At 37.7% G+C, this 27114-nt stretch overlaps 1 long non-coding RNA gene across 1 annotated transcript in view; it reads right to left on the bottom strand.

Moving 5' to 3' along the window:
• Positions 1–23766, bottom strand: part of LOC149915737 (uncharacterized) — an 87920-nt gene extending 64154 nt beyond the window's left edge. Inside the window, exon 1 of the long non-coding RNA XR_016471578.1 lies at positions 23733–23766. This is a non-coding gene — a long non-coding RNA (uncharacterized LOC149915737). The remainder of the gene's footprint in view (positions 1–23732) is intronic.
• Between the last annotated feature and the right edge of the window lie 3348 nt (positions 23767–27114).

Below are 27114 nucleotides of genomic sequence, written 5' to 3'. Positions count from 1 at the left end.
AATCCCAACACGAAACAGGAAACTAAAGGTGATAATTTATTAGTGGACCCAATTGATATGAAAACAATGGGATTCTAAACCAACGCCACAGCGAAAAATCATGTACAAACTTCCTTGTGAAACCCCCTGAAACAAGACATATTGTGACACTGATTCAGACCAACAGGGTTAAACACTAACATTACACCTTAATCTAAATGCAAATGAATTTTTATTCTTTTACAGTATAAGTGAACTTGTGTCCTTGCACTTTAAGGTACCAACAGTTTACCTAGCTTCATTACAATACAATTTACTTTACCAAAGGGTAGTATTAAAAATGTATTTGATTACAGCTGATGAAGTCACCTAGACATTTTGTTATAGTAAACTATTAGCTTTAGAGTTCTTCACAAAGTTCCCTACTGTGAGTTCAAAACCAGTTTCAGACAGAAAAATTCTGAGCTTCCAAACATTACATTTAAATGAATCAGTATCTGTGCACTGAATAAAAATCCCAGTCACTTATTAAAAGTGCAGTGACATATTCAACAAGAAGGTTCAAAAAAGACAAATGCAGTGTAATAAACAGTGGTCACAAAGCACTGCCAATTTTGCTTCAGCAATCAAATAACCAAAACGAGTTCTACTAACTGTAATATTTTCACTTCTAAGAATGGTGTTAGTGACATTAACACACTTAACACATCACCACAGAGCAAGCAAATGAAAATAAACCTGTAATGTGACTGGTAAATAAATTTCAGTAACTATTTACTTAAAAATATTCTCACAACTTGCATTACAGCTTGCTTTCAGTACAGTTGGTCTGTGGTGAAATAATTGCTACGGAATTCTTTGGGCTGTAACTAATGGATATCAGTCTAAAGAAGAAAAAAGCGCCATTTGAAATGCTAGGAGAGAAATTTGTGTGGACTTCCACATTCTTTGACTAAAACAGTTTTCAACAGGACATTTCAACATTTATCACAAATGTGCTCTCACGTTCAGGAATGAAGGCAGAACTTGATCATGACAACAATCACACAGTGATGTGGGTATAGGCAAGAAAACATTTTAAATGAACACATGAACTGCAGAAAATGAATTGATTTGGTGGAAAATAGTAGTAAAATGGATTCTACGTCTTATAGAACAAAGTCAATAAATGCTCTAGCCAGCGTTTGAGAATCAACGAACTCTTTCAAAAATTTAAGCACTTACCATAACAAATGGCAGATTTCAGTACAGATTTTAATTTAAGTTCAGCATATGGAGAACCTACACATTCTGTGTAATGCAATTCTTCTCCAACTAGTGTAGTAGTAGTTAATTGGTTATATGAATATTAAGCTAACAAAATAAATGTGAATACAACTAAGATCAATCTAAACTATAGCAATGGAAAGCACCCAGCGTAAGCAACACCAAATACAATCAATGTCATTATAGAATTTAGTAAAAATTCAGCTGATATAATTGTGTAATAAAAATAGACATCTCCATTGTTTCACAAGGTGTTCAAAAAGCTTATTTGATATGCCACTCGATAAGTAAGGCAAGGTTGATTTGGACTTGGAAGGAATCCATGACAACCATCAGAATCAATTTTAGAACCAATACAATGCATTTTTGAGAAGCAAAGTAGAAATAAAATTGAAGAAGGGCATAAGGAAAAGGTCAGATATCCTCCTTCTGTTGTTGGAAATTATAACACAAGCTTACCAAGCTCTTAAGTAGGTGGTTTCTCTTAAGTAGGTGGTTTCAATGCCGCGGTCATCTTGAGAAAAAAAGGAACATAACCACAAAACTTTCCTGAAGGCCATGTTAAATTCATCATTTTTATAACAAGACAAAACCCCCAGGAATGGCTCGTTAAATACTATAAGCAGCGCAAGTGCCAAAATGAAGTCTCATAAGAAATTCTTCACCCAGAAACCATAAGAAAGTTACCCACACCATCAAAACCACAGATAACTATTTAGCATTTCACCTTCCTTCAGTATAAGACAAGATTTCCTACCTCAGCCAGTACCATCAAAACCGGAAAATTACAGGAAAAAAAAAGCATTAGTACCTATTCGACGAAACAATAATGAGATTATTTGCTTTTTAGGTTTTCTTTGTAATGAATTGAAAAAACTAAACTGAAGAGAACATTTTTTCACTTTTATACTGTGACTTAACTATTTACGTCATGTGCATAAGAACAGAAAAATTATGATAAAGTAAAAAAGTTAAAAATGTAACAAAACAGAATTAGAAAAATATATTTTCGTTTTTTTTTCCTGAACAAAGTAAGAATAACACAGCTTCAAGTTCCTTGAACAAATCAAGACACTCTCCAGGATGTGTTTTTAAAAACAAGCCGCCTTTGTTCTACAATTTAGAACAGTTCAGTTGGAAGGGACCAACAAAAATCATGAGTCTAATTGCAGCCTCAAGACTAACCCAAAGTTAAAGCATATTAATAACAACACGGTCCAAATTTCTCTTGAGCACTGACCACTGTGAGGCATCAACCATCTCTCTAGTGTTTGAGCACCCTCAGCTTAAGGAATTTTCCCCTAATGTCTACTCTGAAGTTCCCATGGCACAGCTTTGTACAGTTATCACATTCTCAGGTGCTACAAGCACAAGCTGAGGTTGTTTTGCCCACGGCAGCAACCGGAAAGTGACGTCCCTGTCTTTATTTCAGCCTTAAAACCTTATTTTCTTTCTCTCTCTTATTCAGAAGATGGACTGAGGTGCAAGTTCAGTGCACCACATATACCAGTTTCATTCAGGAACATACAAGCTTCAACTTCTTTACTGAAATTATCACACAATCGCTACTTAATTCTGACTTACTGCAACCAAGGCTGTGCTTAGTATCACCTGAACAGCCAAGGAATTGCAGCAACAATTTGTCTTTGCCAATCAGGGAACTAAATTGAAGTCAACCACAGAAAAATACAGGTTTAGTTACTATCACAAACTTGCACAAAAATCTGTTCTAGCAATAGACATAGTTTTCACTGATATTAGAGTAACTTGAGCTCTTAAACCACTTAAAATAGACATAGATTAATAAAAAATACAGGTTCAATAGCATGCATGATGATGTTGTTATGCTGTGAAGCTTGTTAAACTGCATTTCTAAAAAATGTTAGATGTTCATGTTACAACATTGTCACCATTTTACTACATTGACAAACCCTTAATAATCTCTTCAGAACATCAAGACTGATACCTAGCTAGCTGTAAGTCTACCTATGTGAGAATATCTCTCCTTACATTAGTATTAATAATCACCTCTCACGAATATCACAGTTTCTACTCAGCTTTAAGGAGTAGAAAAGAAACTGACCAAACATCATCCAGTTGGCAGGGAGGAAGAAGAGCTTGGTGTTTTTTGAATGGGACTTGGTGTACGTAGCCAAAAAGACAGTCCCATACATCATCCTTGTCTCTAAATCACAGAGAGATGGATTTGAATGGTAGACTGGTGAATAAGACATTATCTGGATGGCCACATTCAAACAGTTGTAGTCAATGGCTTATCATTCAGGCGGCTATCAGTGAAAAGTGATATCTCACACAGACCCATTTTGGGAAACAGTATCACTTTGTATCTTTATTAGCGACAAAATGGGATTGAGCACAGCCTCAGCGAGTCTGCAGATGACACAGAGTTGAATGGGGCAGCTGATGGTCTAGGAAAAAGGGACAAGAGACTTAAAAAGCGGGCTTAAATGAACCTCATCAATTTCAACAAGGCCAGGACGAGGTCTGAAAGTCATCACATCCATCCACTGCTATCAATCCAGTAGGCTTAACCATCACACTGTTAGCACGTCCTCACAAGAAACTCTACTGATAAAGTAGAGCTTCACTCTGTTTACTACAATTTAATCTTTCTTGGAGGAAATGACTAGACACATATGCTGTAGAGGATGTACCCAAAATCTAACCTAAAATGCTAGAATTTGAAGCGAGTTTCTTGATACTCACAAGAATTTTACTCTAAACCATCTTTTAGAGTGGCTTATCTCTCTATCAAATACGTAAGAAATGTGACTACAAGTGAACAATATAACTATTCCAACCAAGGACTCTGTTGCCTTCCAAAGTAATTAAATTCTCTTCCATTTTGATAATTCACCTTCTGTGTCCAAAGATTGTATTTCTCTTTTATACAGTCATATTTTTCCATTGCTTTATAGCCCCGCAGTGGTCAACTGGATCACTGGATATATTATTATGTCCAGATCTTTCTTCACCAAGTTATTATCTCATAAATCCCTGCTCAGCAGTTGAATTCTTGTTAATTCCTAGAAGTATGACCTTTTACTTGGTATTACTAACATTAATTCACTTCTTTTTTACCAATCTTCTAAACCATCCATCTCTTCCTGGATAACACACCAGGCTTTTCTATATTAGCAGTTCCTTGCAGCTTCTCTTTATAATCAAATTTCATTAGCACATTGTTATGCCAAGCATACTGTTGAAAAATTATCAGATGAAATGAAAAATAACTCAATACAGCAATGCCAGTATAGTGACACTGCTAAGAAAAGCATTATTTGGCACAATGCAGCACCATACTGACACTTGTATCCGGTATGAATGCACTGCAACCTTCTCTGCTATACATGAGTGAAACATTCACCAGGACAAGCTACAGGGCAGAGTGGTACAGAGTTATTTCTGGAAATTCTGCAGTGATTCTCAGACTAGATGGATACTCATCTTTGTATAAGTGAAGGCAGCGATGGAGCATTTCTATTTAAAGTAATGACATTCCTCAAGCTAGTTTGTGAAACATTAATTTAGTACTGTATGTCAAATTACATACACGAAAGCACTGAACTGTCAGTCTGTGAAAACTTGAAAATTACCTAAAAGTTTTAAAAGATTTTTATTTTTTGCTTACGTGTCTTAACACAGATATTTACTGCTCTATTTGTGTAACTGATTTCTTCTTCCCACCAGCCCTGCTCCCCTCCCAGAGTTCCTCAAACTTCTGATTTCTAACCAGCAGCCGTACCTTCTGTCACACTTGAGAAACAAGCAAATGAAGACATGAGAGTACAGACGTGTGTGGTTGGGAAAGAATAGCAGCCTGGAACTCACTTTTTGCTGTAGGCTTTCACAAAAACTGTCTGTATGTCACAGTGTGATTGCTCAATTAAATCCTCCAGGAAAGCACTGCCAGATATCCTGCTCCTTAAGCAGAACACACACAGAGATCCATAGCCTGAAACACTGAACTGCTTTATTTATTCCCCCCAGGGCAATAAGTGCTTACCATCCTACCTGGCATACCAATGGCTACCTGACTCTTAGCCTCAACAGGAGACAGTGACAAAATCTGCTAATAATTTATGATATTACAAGTATTCACATCTAAATTAACATCATGAAATTTCTTCCTCTTGTCTTCCTTCTCCCTGCTTTCCCACTTTTTGGTTTCTGACATGTCAAGCTCATTCTCACAGACAGGTGGGGATGAGGATGAGCCATGGAGAGAATAAAGAGAACTGGAGTGTAAGCAACGTGCCTGTCGCAACTGCTGGATCTTGCTTTCTAAGGCAGGTGGCTTCATTCTACCTGCCATAGCTTATTGTTCTTAGCAGTGATTTGTATTAAGTGTAATGTTCTTTTACTTTCTTTTGCTGTCTCTCTGATATTTTTTATACTACTAAATAATGAGGCAATTTCAGCACGAGAAACTGTAGCTTGGGTGAGGGACTCCTCCCTTTCCCCTAGAAAACCCTGTGTGGCATAGAAAACATGGTCATATGCCACTTTCACAGGGAAACTATAGATTTGTGTGTACGTGCAGTGGAAGACACGTGAGAAAAATCATCATTAAAAATATTTTTAAAAATGTCTACTACTCATAAGTGTTGTACACACTCAGTTACTTCCCATTCTGCATAAGGAATCCTGTGACTACTGCTGCAAATGGATAACATTGCAAATAAGATAAGATTTCTTTTAAACTGCTAGGTTTAAACTGCTAGGTTTGTTTGCTTGCTTCAGCATTTCAAAAGGTTTTTTCTTAGGGTGCCTGAAGAAGCATGCATCCATAGCTCTGATTCCCCAGAACTGTGCAGTACACAGACACACTTGTAACACAGCTATGATTTCCTCAAGGGCAGGAAAGCAACAGGGCTTTATGAATGGCTTGGTATTTATACAAAAATGTGAAATACTACTTTAATTCATCTTACTAGGTTTAGGAAATTTGTAAATTTGTAAATTTATGATTTGATAATAGCTGTGCAGCAGCCTTTTCTTAATATGTGAATTCACTGTGAGTTGGGACAGACAAGCAAGATTGATTGCCCACTGTTTTTTTCCCTCTTTCATTCGCCCGGAGCAGCCCTTAGTCTGCTTCCTGAGCATTCAGCACATACTTCTAATTGTGATTCACACTCCATGCTGCTGAACAGAATTTGAGTTGTTGGAGCTATCTTGTAACAGGTGTATGAGAAACTGGCCTTATGCTGATTATCCCTCCCTACTTCTGCATTTCATTATGTGAATGCTGATAAACATTCAGCAGTGAAGCAAGCTGAAAAAAAAAAAAAAGCCAACATAAAAATCTGTCCCTTTAATAACATCAAAATGTAAGGTCTGACAATTTAATGTTGATCAAATTTAAGAAAATAAGCAAATCCATGTTGTATTACTTCCTAAAGCACCATGTCTATGAAACATGAAACTGCAGCTAGTCAAATTTAGTGAAGTAATCGTGATAAATAGAGCTATATATCTAAACTGTTCATTTAACACATTTAAATATCTCCTTTGCCATAAGCATACATAAATAGGCATGCAAGAGCTATTACCTCCCTGCTAAGCCAGTTAGGATTCATTAGGTTCTAATCACTGCCTTCATGCTTTCCAATGTCGCTTTTAAAAAGCGATCTGAAATTAAAGTTTTACCTCTACATTCTTTGGACTACCAGGAAACACTACACCAAGTTAAAAACCTAGTTTTTACCAGGAAGGTGAGATTCGATCTAACAATCACCCACGTAAGGGTTTCTTTTGTTGTCTGTGTTCTTAATATTGTGATTAATGCTAAGATAAAACTCTGAACTAAATAATATTTGGTAATTACAGACTTGGACTTATTTATGTTAAACTGGCTGGGAAGACTTGAAGAGGCATTTACGTAGCAGCTCTTCCCCTCACAGCAGTAAGCAAGCAAGCCAAACTGATAGCCTGTAGAAAAGGAGAAAATTGGTATGGTGTCATCTAAGCGCTGAAAATAAATAGTTATATGTTTAAAAGCTGAAGTTTAACTTCAAAATGTCATGTGCAAATTAAGCCAGCTAAGAAAACTCATGTGAGCACCCACATAAAAGCACATAGACAAACCAGAATGTTAAATTTTAACTACTTGAATAAGCCATTGTATGGATACACACGATGCCACGTGGGGAACTCGTCTGACTCAAAACTAACAAATCATCATTACAGAAAACTGGGTGGGTAAAATGCTCTTTGTAGGCAATTGCTCCTGAAAACCCATCCAAAAAGCTCTCTGGATATACCTTAAGGCTTTCTCACCAGATCTTGCGCAACACCAGACAGAATATTCTGTCTATATCAGTTGCACATGACTGCCCATTAAAGGGATTCAATATATTAAAGACATACACGAGTGGAATAGAGAACAGGTAGGATCAAGAATCGTATTTCTAGATACGTATCTTTAATTAAATTTTGCTCAGTTTACTTACTGCTATGGACAACAGCATTAGATCACTCCAAGCATATGGAAGCTCAGTCAGTATACAGAAAATGAGTAAGCAGCTGATGAAAAACACATCTGCCCTCAGCTACGTTATAGGAGTAGTTATGATGCTCAGTTAATACTGGCTGACAGCATAAGATACTTCAACTAATTTTGCCATATAAACAGAAGACAAAGTGTGGAGCTGTTATGTATAATTCACCACTATGAAGACTTTTGTTCATTGTTAGGCAAGACCCAGGCTGGGGGATGTGCCAACTGCTTTCTATCCCCATGGCATGGCTCCTGCCTGACTGACACTTAGGGTCAGATCTCAAGCTTGTATCCCCTACCAGCTGGTCCAGCTTGAAGCTCACAACTGAATACACACACATCCTGTGCACACCAGGGTTGTGCACTCTGGACAGGATATCTGTAGGATCTTTGCTAGAACCAAAGAGCTTTGGCTCTCCCAGCATTGGCTCCAGCAGCTTAGCACAGCACGAGTCCACAGCCCTGACCAGGTTCCAGGAGCTGCCATCATTCCACTCACGCATCTCTGCTCTGACTGGGACTGAGAGCCTCCCATTTGCTCCAAAAGCTTTTGTTATTTCTGTTGGGTAATCTAAGTCAACTGATGGAAAACAGATCCTCAAACATTTCTTTTTGCCCGTCACAAAGGATGCTGCATGTTCGCGTGTCTGTTACAAAGCAGACATAAAAAGATTTTTTTTTTTTTTTTTCAAAATTTAACTGCACGTTTACAGAAGAAGCTACACTGGATAGAGCTTCCAACTTTTCCCCCTTCAGTATTGGGAATAAATCTCACTACTTATAATAAAGGAAAACAGCAGCACATAATTAGTTGACCATAAGAAGTACAAAGCTTTTGTTAACAATGAAAACGTTTGAAAATTGTTAGCTGTCCTAGAAGTAAATCTAAGCCTGATTTATCCATACTGCTAACTAAATATCCACATATACTCCTGCATTACAACCTGTGGCAATCTTTTCAATTTCCATAATTTAACCAAAAGCAGGATTTCCTGCTTCTTAGATAGCTGAAGTTCATGAACAATTCAGAGCGATATGCAATAAGCCATATCTGGAATCCAGGATAAGCAAAACATCTTTAAGTAAACTGTTAAGCCACTGAGAGCTTTTACACGGATTCCCATAAAAATTGCCTTGGTGCTCCCTGCTCAGCTTCTTAACTTAGCAAGAAGAAAATTAATTAGAATGAAAACAGACAGAAAGACCTAGCAAATTTTACTTTTCACAACAATAATTTTGTGCCATTATACAGAACACAGGTGAGAGAGTAGTAAGGAAATGAAACTACTCTTCTCCCATCTCTGCTTCACAATAGCTCAGAAGCAGAACCAGCACCATCCATTTCACCTCCAAGCAGTAAGCTCAATTCTTTTTTAAATATTCACATTATGCCAGAATAACACAAAAACAAACGATGAAGCAAAAAAAGAAGGTAGACTTAACTCCAATGTCCTGCAGTAGCTGCAATAATTGCATAGCCAGCTCATTATAGAAAGTTAGTCCCTTGAGCCTACAACATCCCAGTTAAGCGACAGTAATAGAAAGCAGCTGTATGAGGACATTAGGTCAGCAGAATCATTAGCCCCTACAATTGCACCACTATCACTCCTCTTTGACAGCAAGGTTTTCACACATCATCAGGCTCCTAAACAGGTCAAACATTATGATGAACTTAACCCAGTAACCCATTAACAATGAACTGCGTGGCTCAGAACTCCAAGGAAGTCCACATCTCTGGAAACTTTCAGGAGCTTAATGAATTTCAATAGCCTCCCTTTGCCCTCACCTTTTCTGTCTCTGTGGTTGCTTTGGAATTCAGTTGCAGATGATTAGTAAGGTAAAGTTTGTTTGTTAAATAAAGGACCGTAAAGATGATTAGCAAAGTGCCAGTAACCAATACTCTTGATGAGAATAACCTTTTAATTGCCTGAAGCATATCTCAGCATCTCTCTGAAATCACGCAACAAACAAGAACAGATTATTTAGAAAACAAAAGTTGTATAAAAGATACCTTAGCAAGGAAAAATTCCAAGCATCACAGGGCAAAATAGGGGTTATAAATAACAGTGGTGACAGTTACACCAACACATGACATGAATTCTTTCCTTTGAACAGTCTGAAAGGTTCTCCCAAGTTATCTCAATAATAACCCTACAGCTCACTGACTCAGCCTCCCTGCCATTATTGCCAGGGCCCACTCTTGGGTCTCCCAGCTCAATTGGGGCATCAACAAAGCTCACGGTACAGGGAGACTGCATGTGGGTCCTCTGAAGTACACTGGAAATACGGACATGGGACAAGTTGGGTGCTAAGGGAGCTGGATTGCGTTGCTAAGCCTTACCTCGGTCCCCAGGAAATAAAGGAGAACGTCTTTTTGGAAGCTAATTCTGGCCACAGAAAAGACAAGAAATGATCAGAACGAGCCAGAACAGGTTTACAACAGGCAAATCCTGTTTAAAAAAAAAAAACACAGATTGCCTTCTGTGATGAAATCAGTAGTATCCAGGACATTGGGAGAGTAGAGCACACTATTTATCTTCATTTTCAATGGTTTTGGTACGATCTCTTGTAGACAAACTGGTGGGAAACAGACAGGAAAAGATTGCCCACAGTTGGACCCACCAGAACCATCCTTGGAGACTTTCATCACTCCTCCAGACAAGGCCCTGAGCAACATCCCCTACCTCTGCACTGCTGTGCTGTAACCAGCTGAGCTTTGCTGATTTCTATCTGTTGAAGAACTGGCCTGGTACGTGCATAGATGCCCATATTCTGAGGGAACATACTGCCACTTACATAACTGATATGCTTGTGGTTAGAGTCTGTAACACGCAAAAATGAAGACAAAGTTCTTGGTCAATGTGTGTGTGTGTTCCGAATAAAAAGGAAACCTGTGAAGTTGCCAAGGTTTTCTAAAGTCTTTACACTCATTTACACCTTTCACAGGTGTGAGTAAAAGCATCCCCAGTGCGCCAAGCACTTTTGCAATACTTAGGTAAGCAAAGGCCCTTCCTTTTTTGTCTTGATAAATTTCAGTCAGAAAAGCAACAACCCTTCTATCAATGTCAAAGCCTAAATAAGTTTGACTAGATGCTGATGTTCTTCAAATTGTTTCTACTAGCAATAGTTCTGGATGGTTTGTTTTCAAGAAATTAATGGTGATACACCAAGGTCACAGTACCTCTGCTGCAGTGAACAGATGTTACCATATTAGTGCCACATTCCAGTACTGTGCTAAACTAGAGCTGCTTCTGGTTGTCATTGTACGAGGTGAGGCAAAACCAGACAAACAGAAAAGCCCTGTCTAATACATTCAGTCGAAAACGCAAACATTGGAAGAGAAGAGCTACTGCAATTTTAAATTCCATTATTCACATCCTCATCAAAACACATAAGTCAGGTATTTTCATCAAATCAAACCTAGCAGAAAAATAAAAAGAAGTCTTCGTTCCTCTATGCAGTATATTTTCAAAGTCATTTATAAGCTACTATTTATTCCTGATATTGACAGCTTTGGTATATATGTGGTTCACATTCTCTGTTACACTGAGGTAGAAGCAGTCGTATATTTTTCCATCTTTTTTTTTTTCCTAAGAGTATTCCAAGCTTGTCATGGTTATGCTTAGCTTTGTTAAACCTGTATGAGATTATTGTGGTGAAGCCTTTAGAGGAGTAAAACACGAATGCTTCCAAAGGCAGGATGTGCAGGACGCAGTAGCTTGTTTATGGAGGATTGAAATAGGTGGAAACTCAAATAAACACTTCCTTAATCATCTTGTAACAACCACACCTTTGACATTGCATTAAAAATAGGGCTGAGTGTACCTCAGTGTGATGAAGCCATGAAGTAAGTAATGCACTAAGATAAAGCAATATACAGGAGCTTTACTTCAAAAGGACGCTTAAGATTTTTGGTCGCTGTTGGTTAAGAGTTAATTATCTAAAGTATTTTCTTTTAAGTAGCTTTACTATTTTTGAGGGACATTGCTAGAACACACATTATTTAAAATACAGTAGTACCTTAAGCTACAGTGAACACAGCTTCAATGTATCAGAAAATTCAAAATTTTGAGTCATACTTTTAAACATCAGACAAAAGGCAGTCACTTGCACTGGGAAATTGATAGCATCGGGCTGAAATGCCTAGCTTTCTAAATCAATCTTGAAGTTATTAAAGGAGACATGAAATGACCTGAATCAGCCAACAGACTGCTTGTACTAATCGCTGTCATTTGTACTACTTCGAATGCTTGCTTCTGTGAGGTTCTGTGCTTAACACTTAAGCTCCATCTCACAAGCTCTTACCTATGTAAATAATCTTTATTTGAGGAAATAATAATTGTGACCTCCTAAAGCCGGAAACTTAACTGTATGAAAGAATTGTTGCCTCTCATTTTGTGATGTGAACCAAGATGCAGTTCTTGGTTCAGTATAATTGCATTTCAATACAAGTGTAAGAAGGTAGGTAAGACAAACAGGAAAGCTTGGTCCTTACAAAACCATTAGACAAGCAAAGCATATTCACCAACTTACAGAAAGAATATCTAAGAGAACATGCATAAGAACTTTTTGCTCCCTTCCTACTTTATTTCTCTCCAAGAACCAGAGTCAGTTTATACATTACATGCAGGCTTGGAGCCACAGTCTGCAGGTAGAAGCAACCAGGAAAAAGTTATGATACAGAAAGTAGAAAATGAGTAATTTTTCAGATTTCAGTGAGTTTAGCAAAACATACTTTCAAATTGTGAATTTTGTGTTCAGTAATATTGCTATTTTAAGTTTTACCACTTCTCATACTCAATCTTCCTGAAGAGAAAATGGGAGCAAAATGATGGTAGCTGATTTGAACAATAGAAGGGTTAAATAGAAGGAAACCTGTTTTTGATGTCCAAACTTATAAGTCCATTTTTTTTCCAAGTTTTCTTTTATTTTTTCTCTAATACAGCACCAAAAGGCCTGAACAAACTTTGTAAACGCATCAAGAAAACTGATAAAATCCAGCACTTAAGTATGTGGGAATTTTAAATAGTTCCTCCTCCACAAAGGAAATTTTCAACACATGGTGTATTCAGAATAATTAGATTTCTATACAAGCTCTCTGCCCCACAATCCAGAGTTAATGCATGAATGATTAAAAAAAGTCCATGTGAAAGAATTACAATATTCCTCTTAAAACTCCCTTGAACATCAGTAGTAGATACTGTGTGTAAAAGATCAGAAGTCAGGCCTCGTTAAAAACTTCTAACAGATCAGAAAAGCAGCATTTAAGTGCATTCAGTTCTGTTTTATCCAGAGAAAACTAAGGGTCATGGAATAGGATCTTCAGACAATCAGGTTTTATTTTGACCAAAATACACTTGTTATTAAAAACAAAAAGTTCCTGAAGTAATACTAATACCAAACGTGACCTGTGTGCATTTCAGCTTGTCTGTTTTTTCTTCCAAAGCACATTCTTATATAAACAAAACTCTAGCAGACAAATGAACATTTTATTTGATTAAACTGCATCTGTTTGACCTGTGTGCTGATCTCAATCCAGAGAAGATTCTTAGAAAACAGGTCAAAGTTCTCCTGCTTTTAGATGAGTCTTGAATGAGACCCTTCCGTCTTTTTAGACCAAGGGAACAATATAGGGCTCCATCAGTTCAAAATGATAACCCAGGAAAAACAACAACAACCAGATTCTGTATTCACATCAATATAAAACAAATGTAAGTTCTCTTTCACTAAAAGGGCACACACACTGCAGTGTTACGTTACCACTTCTATTTTTTTCAGTGCATCTTAAGAAGCAACAAAATGCATCGACTCACAGCCAACCTGAACCCGGCACCGCACAGATGTACAATAATATGCGCTGATGTAGAAAACATTCTATGTCTTTGTCCTGGGAAAGATATTTGCTAAACATTCCTTAGTAAATTTTCTTTCAATTTTTCAACATAAAAAAACCACATTTCTTCCTGGAAGTGAGTTAAGTTTTCTCTATTTCCTTATGAATTTATATTCTGAGCTCATCTGTACCACATTTTCTTTATGGATAATGAGCAAGGCAACTTCACTTAGCTGTCACTGTAGAAGTGAAATGTTTACAGTCTGCATTTTGGAGATCCTGGCAGCTTACATTCTAAGGACCCTTTTTTCATTCCTGACAATAAGCATTGCTTTAAATTTCTCTTAAGCACGAACAGAAAACGTTATTTGAAAAATCCTTGAACTTTGTTTACCCCCAGTAATGCTGTTACAAGAAATGCTAGTTCAGATACATCACGCTGATGATGTTTCATGAGATGTGACGAAGACCATTAGCTACCTTAATGTCTTGCAGAACTTCTTAGGAAATTGCAAACATCTCATAATTAATTAGCAGGAAGATAAATATCTTTGTCTGTGAAGCTTATGAACAAAATATCCATTATATGACTTTGAACGTATTTCTCCCAACACATTTATTCCATAGTATTTTGAGGACATACTACTGAGATAAAGAAAGCTCAATCTCAAGCCGCTTTTGAGCAGCTGACCTACTAAATTCACTGAACATATTTCTCTTTATTTGCCTCTCTGAAGTCATCCCTTAACAAAGTACATAAGAATTTGTCTGTTGTAAAGACTATTTTCAGTTTTCATTTCTATGCGTGCATCCAGTCACAGTCTTAAAATGACATGCTTAAGCCTATGGGTCCTAAAAACATCATCTTTTATCCTTCATTCTTGGTAAACCTCATATAGTTTGAATTTATCTTTGAAACGTGACCAAAAGAATTTCACACTAGATTATCCTTCATTGAAGTCAAACGTAAGATTCATTGTTGGTACAGTTCAAAGGTTATTGCTGTCTAGTTTTGAATTTGCGCTAAAAAAAGGCATAGAAGTGACAAACTCCTCTTAGCAGAAAGGATAAAAGTGCCAGCACACAGACCTCAGCAAATCTTTTCTTTGCATGCTTTGCCCTTCCATTAATCTGAGAATATTTGAACCTATTGGGATTGTTCTCTATAATCAATCAAATTTTATATGTAATTAACAATATTGTCTTTAATATATTTGATCATTTGGGCCCATACTGTAGGAAAAGCATTTTATTGAGTGTTGACAATTCCGTTATCTTGAGGATTTTTTTGAGTTCTGATTTAGAGAAACCTGGCTTGATTCTCCAAGATTGCTGGATTTCTTTTGCTCTTGTAACGATATCATTGGATGAACACATCAGTATCAGCAACAGAAATCATTCAAAAGCTTTTAATGCCTTTTTTTTTCCTTAATATCTGATTCACAGGCAAAATTATTAGACTTCTATTTTCTGATTTGCAGATCCGCATGTCACTCTATATATGATGGGTCAAAACTTTTCATCATTATAATCACTATTTTTAAATGAATTCTTAGATGATAATTAAATCCGAGTTACCAGCATATTACTCTAAAATGACTATTGAAATGAAACTCTTTGTAGAACGCAGTAACTTTTGCCACCTTATACAAACATTGTGATGTAAGTTTTGATTACATCAATGAATCCAATGACATACCGATCTGTCTTGAGAAACATGCTTAAATTCAACCCCTCACTTTCTTTCTTCAAACATCACTTAAATCAAAACTATTGAATGTTACAAATCCAACCTTGCCCAAAAAGGACTCAATTAGCTCTGCTTTACGTGTTGTTTCTTTTCTACTCTTAAATCCAGCTTAATCCAGAGAACAATCAGAAGATGGTCCTAGTGTGACTGAAGGGTGAGAGGGGAGGTAGGTGCGTGGCTGATTCCGAGATGGCAATGAATTACAACTAAAGGCCATGAATTACAACTAAATCATTCGACTCAGTCTTGAAATCACAGTCACATCATAGCACCAATAGCTAATCCTGCACTGGTATAAACAGGTTTATATGCTGAGGGAAATCAGCTGTAGTGATTCAACAGAGTAACTAAGCTAAGATATAAAGTTACTCACTTCTTTGAATGATTTCTGGAATTGAAGAAGTAAAGAATCAGCTTTTTTCCACCACGAGTCTTGTATGAGCTTTCCTCCTAGCTCTGTTGAATTGCTGTTTTTTCATCTGTACAGTTTGCACCATCTTCAACAGAAGCACTTGCACATCAATCAGCTGCCATGCCGTTATTCTAATTACTTGGCAGAGGATGCTGTGCTATCTGTGACATGCTTTCTGTCCCCCTCCACAAACACATCCTGACTTCTCAGAGAGATTCTGCCCAGAACTCAGTATGAAGGGTCAAATGCAGCAACAAGAAACCAGAGTGCAGAAAGGGGGATTCTGCAAACCCACTTTACAATGAGCTTTTAGAAAATGAAATCTATCCATCTGCATCTCTTACGCATATTATGCATAAGGTTTACTACTCTTTGCAAGTCCTCTGAAGCACATCTGCAGTCTTTCCCTCTGAGAGCCAGTCTCCTTGCACAGCTTCCTGCCCTTGTGCTTTCCTGAGTCAGCAGCCCAGTGTATTTAAGTTATTCAGTGCACACCATCTAAAACTAGTTCAGCAAAGTCTTTATCTTAAACAGTGATAGTTTCTATTGGTGAGAGACAGCTGAAGTTGGTAACAGCTCAGCAGAACAACTTCAGTGCACTTTCGTATTTGTCAGAGTTGCCACTTCAGTAAATTTATTTTGTTTTTACAATTGCTTTCCATGAACTGGCTAGAAAATAAGGTTACAGGCATTAGTCTTCAAGGAAATGATATGCTTTAAGAACTGCAGGCTCTCTGTCACTCGTCTTTTCTGGACAGGATGACATAGTATTGTTTCTGTTTGTTAATTATTTCTGTTTAACTTAATGGTGACTCTAGGGAGAAATGCTCACATGCCAGTATGAGCTCTGCCATCCTCATCATAGCTCTGTGTCATTGAAGACTAATAGTACATAGTCATCAACAATACTCAGTACAGCACCTTAAGTCAATTCAACAGGACTAAGGAATTGTAAAGCATCAAAATATGTATTCTGTTCTTAAATACCATGAGAAAAACTTAGAAAAAGCACTCTTACACTGATTGCAGTGTGCGTGGTAGCAGCATCAACAATTAGAAGTCTGGGAAAAAAACACAAAAGGCACCGAAAATGCCAGATCAACAAAATAACCAGAAGGAGGGATGGTAATAACAGAAAAAACAGCAGTGATGAACACACCCAGGGTTGTTCAGAAGTCATGAGACTGGAAGACAGAGCAATAAACAAACATTAATCCTGCACTTGGGTTTCTGAAGTTCCACAGATGAAGGAGACAAAAGCCTGACTGATGTAACTAAAGCAAAGTGAATTACACCTGTAAGCCAAGTGACACTGGGGTCTACGTATTTCTCTCATTTTCTCTCTGATATTGTTTGTTAACACTGAGATAACACTAAACAGCTAAAACTCCAGTAATGGGGTGATGCTAATTCCACTCCCTTGCTGGGATTTACATGCTGATCTTCCGTCCCATAGGATGGCCTGCAACCAATGCACAACCAGTCTCCCAGCATCCAAAGAGAAAGGGTCCATCATATGAAGAGGCTGCAAGCAGGAAATTCAACAGACCAGAAATTACAGAGAAATGAGATGGGGCCTTCATTGGGGCATTCCTATATAGAAAGTACTTCTTTTGACTTCAGTTTGTTTCCTCTTCCACCCATGAAACATCTCTGGTAGAGCAGCTGCTATAATTAAAATCCACAGAGGAAAAAAAGAAAAACAGAAGGATTCGTACAAATCCTAATACAGCCGTCACCCTGTTTTGATTTCATTTTGTTTACCAGCAAGACAAGATGCTCCTCTACCCACAGTTTGCCCTCAGAAACACAGTGTACAAACTTTCATAAAACATCCACAGAATTTTTGCAATCCAGTTTATTTTCTCTTAGCCAGTAATTAAAACTTAAGGGACTTTGAGAGCAGAGTACTAAAATTTAGCTAAACTTTTCTTATTAAAAGGAAAATCTCCAATAATTAGCTCTTCCCCTAAATGCTTTTTGGCTCTCATTAAAAGCAAAGTGCTATGCTAATATACCTTGTCTTGCAAATGTCTCACAATTCCTGCTAATAGAATTAAACCCAATTCTCAGCAAATAAACTCTGAACGCAGTTAATGGAAAACAAGGATCAGAGCTACTTTGTGTGAGAATGGGTCATTACCACAAGTTCCTAATTACAAGTGTCTTAATGCATAATGTAAAACACAATCTTACGTAGGCTCTTAAAAATTAAAGGTGTAGCACGATCAAAGATCCGGTGTACATTCTGCATGCCTTGAAAAAGAAATACAATGAAGACAAAGAATAAATCTGCAAAATGCATCAATTCATTCACTTACCCTTCAAAAATACATGAATAAATTATGCAGTTTGCAAGAACGCAGAAAATGAGTTTGTCTTAGGACATATTCTGACACCAATTTTATTTTGCCTCCTTCTCGGCCATCTTGAAAGAGAATGTTTCACATCTACCAATTAACAAAGGATCAATACTTTCCTCTACAGTTTGCCCACCCAGCCTGGTCTTGAGCATTCCCAGGGCTGGAGCATTTGTAATAAATCACACCAACCATATCACAAAATACAGGACCTGAATCTGACTTGCAAGTCAATGTTTTGCTGCTTTGAATGATTTCATAGCAGTTGAACTTGTTTGATATTTCATGAATAATCTGGAAGAGTACTGCAGTTAATGCAGTCCATAACGCACAGCTCTTCTGCAAGCCAAACTGGACTGCGCCTTAACCAAAGCTGATGATTTAAAATGCTGTTACAAGTGAAATCAAACTTTTTTATATAGAGCTTTGATATTTTTTTTTTCCTAAAAATATTCTGCATACATTCATTTTCATGAGAATTTTTATCCAAAACTTCACAGTTCTCAGTATGACGAATATTTTATGCTCTGGCTAACTCTGGATGTAAGGAATCTACGTATATTTTTGTCTGACACAATTGTAAAGCTTCAAGATTTTTCATTAGCAAAATCACTAAACGTTGTTGCTAGATTCATATTGCCTCTTCTCATCATTGTGATTATTATTAATGCAACAAGTGGCTTCCCCTATCCCACTGATGACGCAGATCCTCTAGAAGCTAAGCTCTTTTTGCTTCTTCAGCTTTGTAGTCGCCCTCTCCCTGAAGGGCATCTAGGCACAGACTGGAAAGTAGGGCTATATGAAAGAAAATTATTTCAGCATAATGCAATAGGCATCCAAATGGGAAATCAGAGCCTGGAGAATCCCATCACTCACACCGATCTCCTGGGCTTCACGGAGGAAAATGATGACTTAAGAATAGCAATGCCTGGTCACATAACCTCTTGCTCAGCTTTACAACCAAAAGGTAGCAGTAAACCTAACTAGTAATGGAGGGGGTTTCTACTAGGAAGTACAGAATACTGTTAGACTGAGAAATTTTTACTTGAAGTGAATACTTGGAAAAAACAAGCCAACAAACAGGAACTGAGGCAGAAACTCCAACCTCTTGTAAAGATAAATAAGGATGGGAATGATCCTCCAGAGAAAAGGTTCTCAGAAGCAGAGATTAAAAGCACAAATACAAGGAGTAACCAAGCTGAGTAGAAAACAATGACTTGACGTTTCTTACTTTCCAAATATTTTTTCAATAAAATCCAGCATAAACAAGAAGTAGTAGAGCAGTAAAAGCTAGTAAGTGTGATCGCTCGCAGGGACTTTTTTTTTTTTAATCTGAATAAGTTGTTATGATGAAAATAGGAAGTGATGCAACATAAGAAAAAAAATCTTGTTAGAATTTAACTTAATCTCTCTTCCTCTCTCCTGATTATTTAAGTGCTGCAGCTTCTGTCGCTTTATATAAACATCTTCAAGCTCTCATGGACAATGTCAGCCTCCCTAAAACCAAAGAGCTCTGAACTCTACCAGAAGCACACAGCATGAAAGAACTGAAATATTTCTGCAAGTACTTGGGATTGTATGTTGTTGAATGTCAGTACCCTTTCACTTGCTGCATTTCCCTTGTAACAGTGCATAATTAAGAGTTAGAAAATAGTTGCAACTATAAATTGGTTACGATAAATAGTCTTCCACATAATTACTCAACAAATATTGCACCCATCGTTTTAGTAGAAACTATAGTGAAAGTGGTGTAAGAGAAATAAATCGGTTCTATTTAATAACTATTGGGTGCAATGTAATGACATAGACATGGATGAACAGTCATCTACTGCGAAGTATGGCAACAGCTCATGTTGAAATCCAAAACTTTGCAAGGGGTTAGGCACGTGATGTGCCAAATAAGCCTTAGAGAATTATCTTAAATCTGGAACGTGTAACATCTGCATTTGTCACAGCCAGAAACATAGATTTGCATTAACTGCTATTTATTCCCCAAACTCACGTGGACTACCATTCTAGGCCAGAGCTGAAATATTCTCTTAACCCTTGAAACCAGAACACATTCTTTCCAATAAATTTTGGTGTATACATAATAAGTGAGACGACCTTGCGTCCATCTCAGTTCATACAATATTTCTTTACCAAAATCTAAAACAAGTACACTAACACAGAAACAAACAAATTACTCAAAGTTTGAAAAAGGCTGACCTGTTATCTGAATTCTTTTCTGCATTCAGCATCACTTTCATGGAATTGGAAGACACTATGGCAAATACTCACTCCCCCCATTCACACGCAGTATATCCTATACATAACTTTCTTTGACAGAATCACAGGTTATGGAATGGATGAAGTCAGAGGCACCTTGGATCCCTCCACCCCCAGCAGAGCCACCCACACCAGGGCTCAGCCCCATGGGCAGCTCCAAGGAGAGACCCCACAGCCTCTGGGCAGCCTGTGTCAGCACTCCAGCACAGCACAGCAGTGCTGCCTGATGGGCAGAGGGAACTGCTGTGCTCTGGGTTGTACCCAGAACCAGACCAGAGGAGCTGCTAAAAGGAGCCTGGTTCCCTTCTCTTAGCACCCTCCCTTCAGGTATTGATGGACATTGATGAGATCCCCCTGAGCCTCCTCTTTTCCAGGCCACTGATTCATATTTGAGCGCACAGCTGTGAGATAAATAGAAAATAAAGCAGCATCCAGGATTTTAATTTTAAACTCCTGAGCTGTGAACAATAAGTTCTTGAGTCACAAGACAGGTTAAAAATACAATGAAAAAAATAAAAGAACACTTAAAAAAAATAAAAACAGTTAGTTGCAAGATGAGTAGCACAGATGTCTGCAATTAGGCACTGAGTTGCAAACTCTTTGCCACAGCATCACTCCCACATCCCTAAGGTCACCCCACGGGAGAGATTAAGAATGGCCATGGTGCAATCACAACTTGCTGCTCATAAATTCTGGGCAAGAATCTGTTTAGCTGGTTCAGGTGCAGCTGCACGCTCTGAGACCCGTGTGGTGGCACCACAGATTCTTGGCTACTTGTATTCCTGCCCATCTGCCAAGATGGCATGGGGCCACGGCTTTGGCCATAGCAGGGGAGCCACAGAGCTGAACCACCAAGAGGCTTGCAATGAAAGCATAGTGTACATAGCAACCCAACGCCATCCATCACACAAAAGCATTTCTTTTGGTGACAGGACAGACAGAAGCTTCTGCACATTTAAGGATACGTTTCTACTTAAAATTATCTGACAAGCAGAGTGTACAAGAGCTGTAGCAAATAAATGCTTGTAGGTGCATGCCAGCTTCCACAAGAAGCTGAGCAACATTTAAGTGCTTTTACACAATTGCACAGCTTTATCTGAATCATTCAGAAAGGCAAAATTCATTTTAAAAGTCATTCCCAAAGCAGATGACTGCAGAAGTTGTAAATGGGCTTAAAAGTCCAATGAAACTCAAATTTATTTGGCACTTACTTGCAGAGGTGCCTCCTTGCCCACGGCAGGGCAGTGGAACCAGATGGCCCTTAATAAGGTCCCTTCCAACCAAAGCCATCCTGTGATTCTATGATTTCAGTGATGATGGATCACACACTTCCAGAATTTTTATGGTGGTTTTGTTAAAATTGTCAGTCAGAAAAACTTGAGCTATGGGATAAAGCTTAACTGCTGTAAATGAGATCAAGGTTTTCTCTGAGTAAGAGACTGATGTCAGATAAGTGATGGATCTAGACTGGCTCGTCTACCTGTCTGATCCACTTAAGCCCCTCTGAGGCAGTTCCAGGCAGAAAGGGGCACTGTGTCACTCAGGATGATTTCAGTACCCAACAAACAACGATTTAGTAGGACAGCAGCTACTATTCTCCTAGAAAATTATTTTTATGCTTTCCTAAATTAAAATTTCTACTATCTGAAAAAGGAGCTAAAAACCCTTCTCAATTTCTCTTTGTTTTCAGAACATTTAGAATAAACAGTTTAATGAATTAACTGGTGCTGAAATGACTTCTCATTTGCTTTGTTTTTTTCCCCCTATCATAAAACACTCATTTTAAGCATTCCCACTCCATTCAGTATGATTCACAAAACTAACAGTGACCCCTGAATAAGAATTTGACAACTCAGTGAGATTTGGTACCACGCTGCTGAGCATACCACAGGATCATGGTTTGACTACAGCCCTTCTGTCACCAAATGAAAACCAGCTGGCTGCATCAAGTGCATTGGTGGACTGCAATGTCATCCTCACAAAACAGCTTTCTGCACAATTCTTGCAAAAAAAAAAGACATCCAAATCTATTTTCTCAAAAAGACACCTTTCTATAGCCAATCAAATACTTAGAAGAGCGTTCTTAAAATCTGAAAGATCAACGCAGTGGAAGGGCAACACAGGAGTGTTTAACAGCAAAGGGACCAGCGGGGATAGAATGGTATTTCAAAGGGAAAGTATAGATGCTCACCCATCTCCAAAGACACAGGCTCACAGGAAAGACTCCATAAGGGAGGGAGCTCCAACTAGAGATCCTCAGTGGCAATCAGCCCATAAACGAGGTCTAAGAGAGATGCAGCCAGGCTCCACCCCTTCAGACTCAGCTGAATTGCCTTCACCTGTGCTCCCAGGGCTCACCAGGTCCTTTCCCAGGTGCTCAATCAGTGGCTCAGGCCAGGACTCAACAGTTCCCATACAAGTGTTAATGATTATTTGATATTAAGGGATTATTTGGCCCTCCCTGTGCACTGAGCACTAGCACTGCTGCTCCCTGGTTGCTGCAGTGACTGTTTTACCTTTGGGGATGAACATGAGTCACATATACAGCAACAATAAGTTCTGACAGACTGAGTCAGGAGTTCTCAATTCATTCGCCCTGCTATACTATCTGTTCTTTATATCTATGGGAAATTTAATGTTTCTATTGGTTTTCTAGAAGATAAGAATCTTGCAAGTAAAGATACATATAAATACAAATTTCTTTTTACCTCTGTCTTTAACATTTCCCTAACATTTCTCCGATGCAGAAAGTCTGCCTAATTTCTTGTGGGTACATAAATAGGTAGGATAGTTGCATTTGTAGACCTGCCAACACTTTGCAAGAGAACATTAAAAAGAAAAATGAACCAGCAAGAGACAAAAGAAAAAGTTATCTCCACATTCCAAGTGCTTGCATAAAAAAATAATAATAATAAAAGTATTCAAAAATTCAGAATATTGCGCACAGTACGAATAAAGGTTTCTGCGTTCCTACTGCTCACCTCTGACACAGTCACAAAAAGAAGGGGGCAAACTCAAAGTCTGGAGGCAGCACGCTATCAATATGATTAACTAATCTGGTTAATTTCACATTCTTTCAAGTGAAGTTTTAATATTATTTAAAGGAAGAGGAAGCAGTGACGTCTATCATTGGGGCCAAAATTAAAAATAACAGCAAATCTTATCAACGTTTTTCTTTTCCTTTCTCTCTGAATTTGTGAATGTTTCTAATAACTGCTCTAGACAGGTGTAACTCCATGATGCGATGGAAAGCACAACAGTGACAGCAGAACAACACAGTCCAAGGCTACAACAAGTGAGAATATGCCCAAATACAAAAACAAAGGAAAGAATCTCCTTACCTTTGGAAGACCTCAGGTAGGCAGACATCTCCAGTGAGAAACTCTTACCTCCACTGCCAACCCTTAATGAAGGGATCCACCTGGGAAGGCGTGGATCCTGGCTCCAGCCCTTCCAGTCACTCAGTACATTGCTTGCACCTGGGTTGGCCCTGTCTTCCCACCAGGTGCTCAGTCACTGCTTCAGGCCATGATTTAGCATTTCCACTACAAAATGTAAGGCACCAAAGTATTCCAAAAATCAATTTATGAAAAAAGTGATTTTTTTTTATCTCTAAGATACAATAGGGAAGGTTTGTTTTACTTTCACAATCAGTATATTAATCAGTTCTTTTTTTCTCTTTTTGTATTTTTTCCTTCGTAATCCCTAGATGAATTTACTATAAAATTAATTATAGTGAATAGCATTGAAGATAATCAATTTCATTTCAATCATATTCAAATGAGATGTATAATGAGATGTTGTAATAAGAGACTCCTTTAAAAGTTCACAAATATGTACTGTTTCTGATTACTGTAGTCCTGTATCTGGAGATAAATTCTAAGATGTAGAACTTTAAACTTCTGAAGGCAGCTAAAGGGAGTGCATATTCTAAAGTTTCTGAAGAGTTTTAAATCTTATCCGTATTTTAATTTACTTGGGTCCAAAACAACAGATTTGTATATTTCCATCATTATAAGTTTAACTTTTCTCCTTTATTTCACTAAGCTACGTTTTGCGTGAATCCTGTGCTTTAGCTTCTGTGGGAAGTCCATGAGATTAAAAACATTCTTTTATATCAGAACCAGATAGAGTTTCAATAAGGAGCAGAATTTTTTTTATTTGTACTGACCATCTCATCAGACAGCATTCGCTGTTTCTGATTCTTCAGTACTATGATATTAATAAAAATACTAAGCACACGATTTTCCTGAATTATTTTTCAAAGCATTGCACAAATACTTTGCAAACTGCTTGTAAATGCCCCACATTCATCATCATAACAGCTATCATTTTCACCTTCTTTAATTACTTAAAGTTTGTAGTAGCACATATGCTCCTCTCTTTTTGTGTGTTTTAATCTACAATTCGTGTGCATTAAGAAAAAAAGAAAAGAGAGCTTCAAACTCTACAAAGCAAACCACCTCCAAACTTAGAAATTCAACCACTTCCTAAACTTATAAACATGACATTTGCTCATATAGTTACTGATTGCTTCTTCACATCAAAATTTCATTTTTACGCTGCTGTTATATTTCATATTTCATGGCTCAAAGTAATTCACCAAACTGAAATGCAGAATGAACTGTCCATTGCTTTGGCTTCTCTATCACAAGTGGATAAAGGATAAGTTTTCTAACAAGATTACACTGACTGCAGTGTTCACAATGCTTAATTTCCTATTTCTGCTTTTTCAGTCCCACTTCCCACAAGAAATACCAGAGCATAATTACTATTATTCCCACCAGCATTACTAAACAAGATCCATAAAATTTTAGTTACTTGCCTTGAAAGAAGAGATTGAAACCATGGTAAGAAAGATAACTTAAATGTATTATTTATATACAACAAAAAGAATTTGCAGCATATCATCTTTTCCTGTTTTCAGACCTCTAGATGAATGGCTCTCCAGCACCTGCAATGCATTCATCCCTCAGGAGATGATTCTTGGCCTAAAAACAGTTCGACTTAAGGACTGTAGTATTAGCTGGAGACTAAGTGATTTCCATAAATGTTCTGCAGTTCATTCCAAACATGATATAATTGAGCTCAGACTTTTTAAACCACTGGAGAAAGCTCATCTTATTCTTCAGACATCTGAGAAAGAAGAGAGGTGAGAATTACAGATTGATTTCTGCAGGTCACATCAGAGTGAGCACTAAACATTACTGGAACATACCTTGCTTGTAATTCACAGAGATTTAATTCTTAGACACGTATCAGTAAGTCACTGCTAATTACATACAATAAATCAGTGATGCAGCCTCGTCAATGTATTAATAGAAGGGGATACATTGCAAATACTGGGCTGATGTGCTACTGACTGGAGATGTATCACTTCTGTGTAATACATCACGTATAATAACAGAAGCTTACATTTCAAAGCAGCTCTCGCTTTTGATGACAGTAGATAATTACAAACAGTGAAATCTGTTTGCATATAATTAAAAAAAAAAAAAAGGTCGAATTATTTAACAGCAGCAAAGAAGCAACACAAATATGCACGCACAGGCTGTATTCATAGAAATTGCCACAATTATTTTCCCCTTTTAATCACAACAAATTATTTGAATACTATTAGTAAAATACGAATAGGCTTTAAATCTAAATAAACAGATGGAAAACCTGGGAGGAAAATATTCTCCCTTTTTTTATACCTTAACACCTTAAGCAAACCTTGAGCTGTCTGTGAAGCAGTTCAACGTGGACTTTCATCACTGCTGTCACTGTTATATCAGGACATTAATGCTAAAAAGTAGTAGAGACTTCAGAGACTCAGGCCAATATAAAAGCTTTGCAGTATGAAGTAATTTTATGTCACTGCTCTCTTACTTTCAGAATTGGCTGCAAATAAGAATCTAAGGATGATTTAACGTGTCCTCAACACAACGGCCATGGTTTAACAAAATAAACACATCAGTCTTTAGCAGTTATTTATGACTGGAAGGAAAGCAAGAAAGAGCTATGATAAGCCTAGTTCTGGAAAATATTCTGAAGGGAAATAACTAAACGTATGGAAAACGTTTTTCTTTACGTGTTGCTGCATTCCACTTGTCAGTAAAGTAAAATCCCAATTAATATCCACAGGAGAAATTATTAGAGCTAAAATCTTCCAAATAAGGTCCCAAAATATCACAGCAAAAGCAGAAAATTAGGAATTCAGATCTGATTACACGCCAGCAACTGGTACTTCTACTGCATTTTAGAAATAAAATGTCTTCAGCGCTCACAGAAAAGCCTCACTAATTTAAGATGGAAAAACATAAACACTGATAATTCACTTGTGGTAACTTGGGCCTTGCAGTGGTTACTGCTGTAGAATTTGGCTCTATAGCACTGATGCCATTCCCTGCTAAATTTGCTCAACGCAGTGTTAAATATTTTGCTAAAAATCTTGTCTAAATCCAACTCCTTCAGCAGACAATGGTTCTTCACCCCCAAACTGGGGACTTTCGCTACAGTCTGGATTGAGTGTTTGCCATCAATGAGATATGCAACTCTGGCATGCAGACATTCAGGAATATTGGCTTTGTTTCTTGCATCAATAAGCTGTTTGTTTGCAATGAGGCCAAACTTAAAACACCTGCTTATATAACTGCAAGGATAAATTGATTCAGAAGTCATCCTAACGCAGGACTGGGTGGCAGCCTGATAAACTGGATTGATGTCAATGTCTTTCATATG

The sequence above is a fragment of the Phasianus colchicus genome, chromosome 16 (assembly GCF_987193195.1).
Source record: "Phasianus colchicus chromosome 16, bPhaCol1.hap1.1, whole genome shotgun sequence".
In the NCBI taxonomy this organism is placed as follows: Eukaryota; Metazoa; Chordata; class Aves; order Galliformes; family Phasianidae; genus Phasianus; species Phasianus colchicus.
This window is presented reverse-complemented; position numbering and strand designations above follow the sequence as displayed.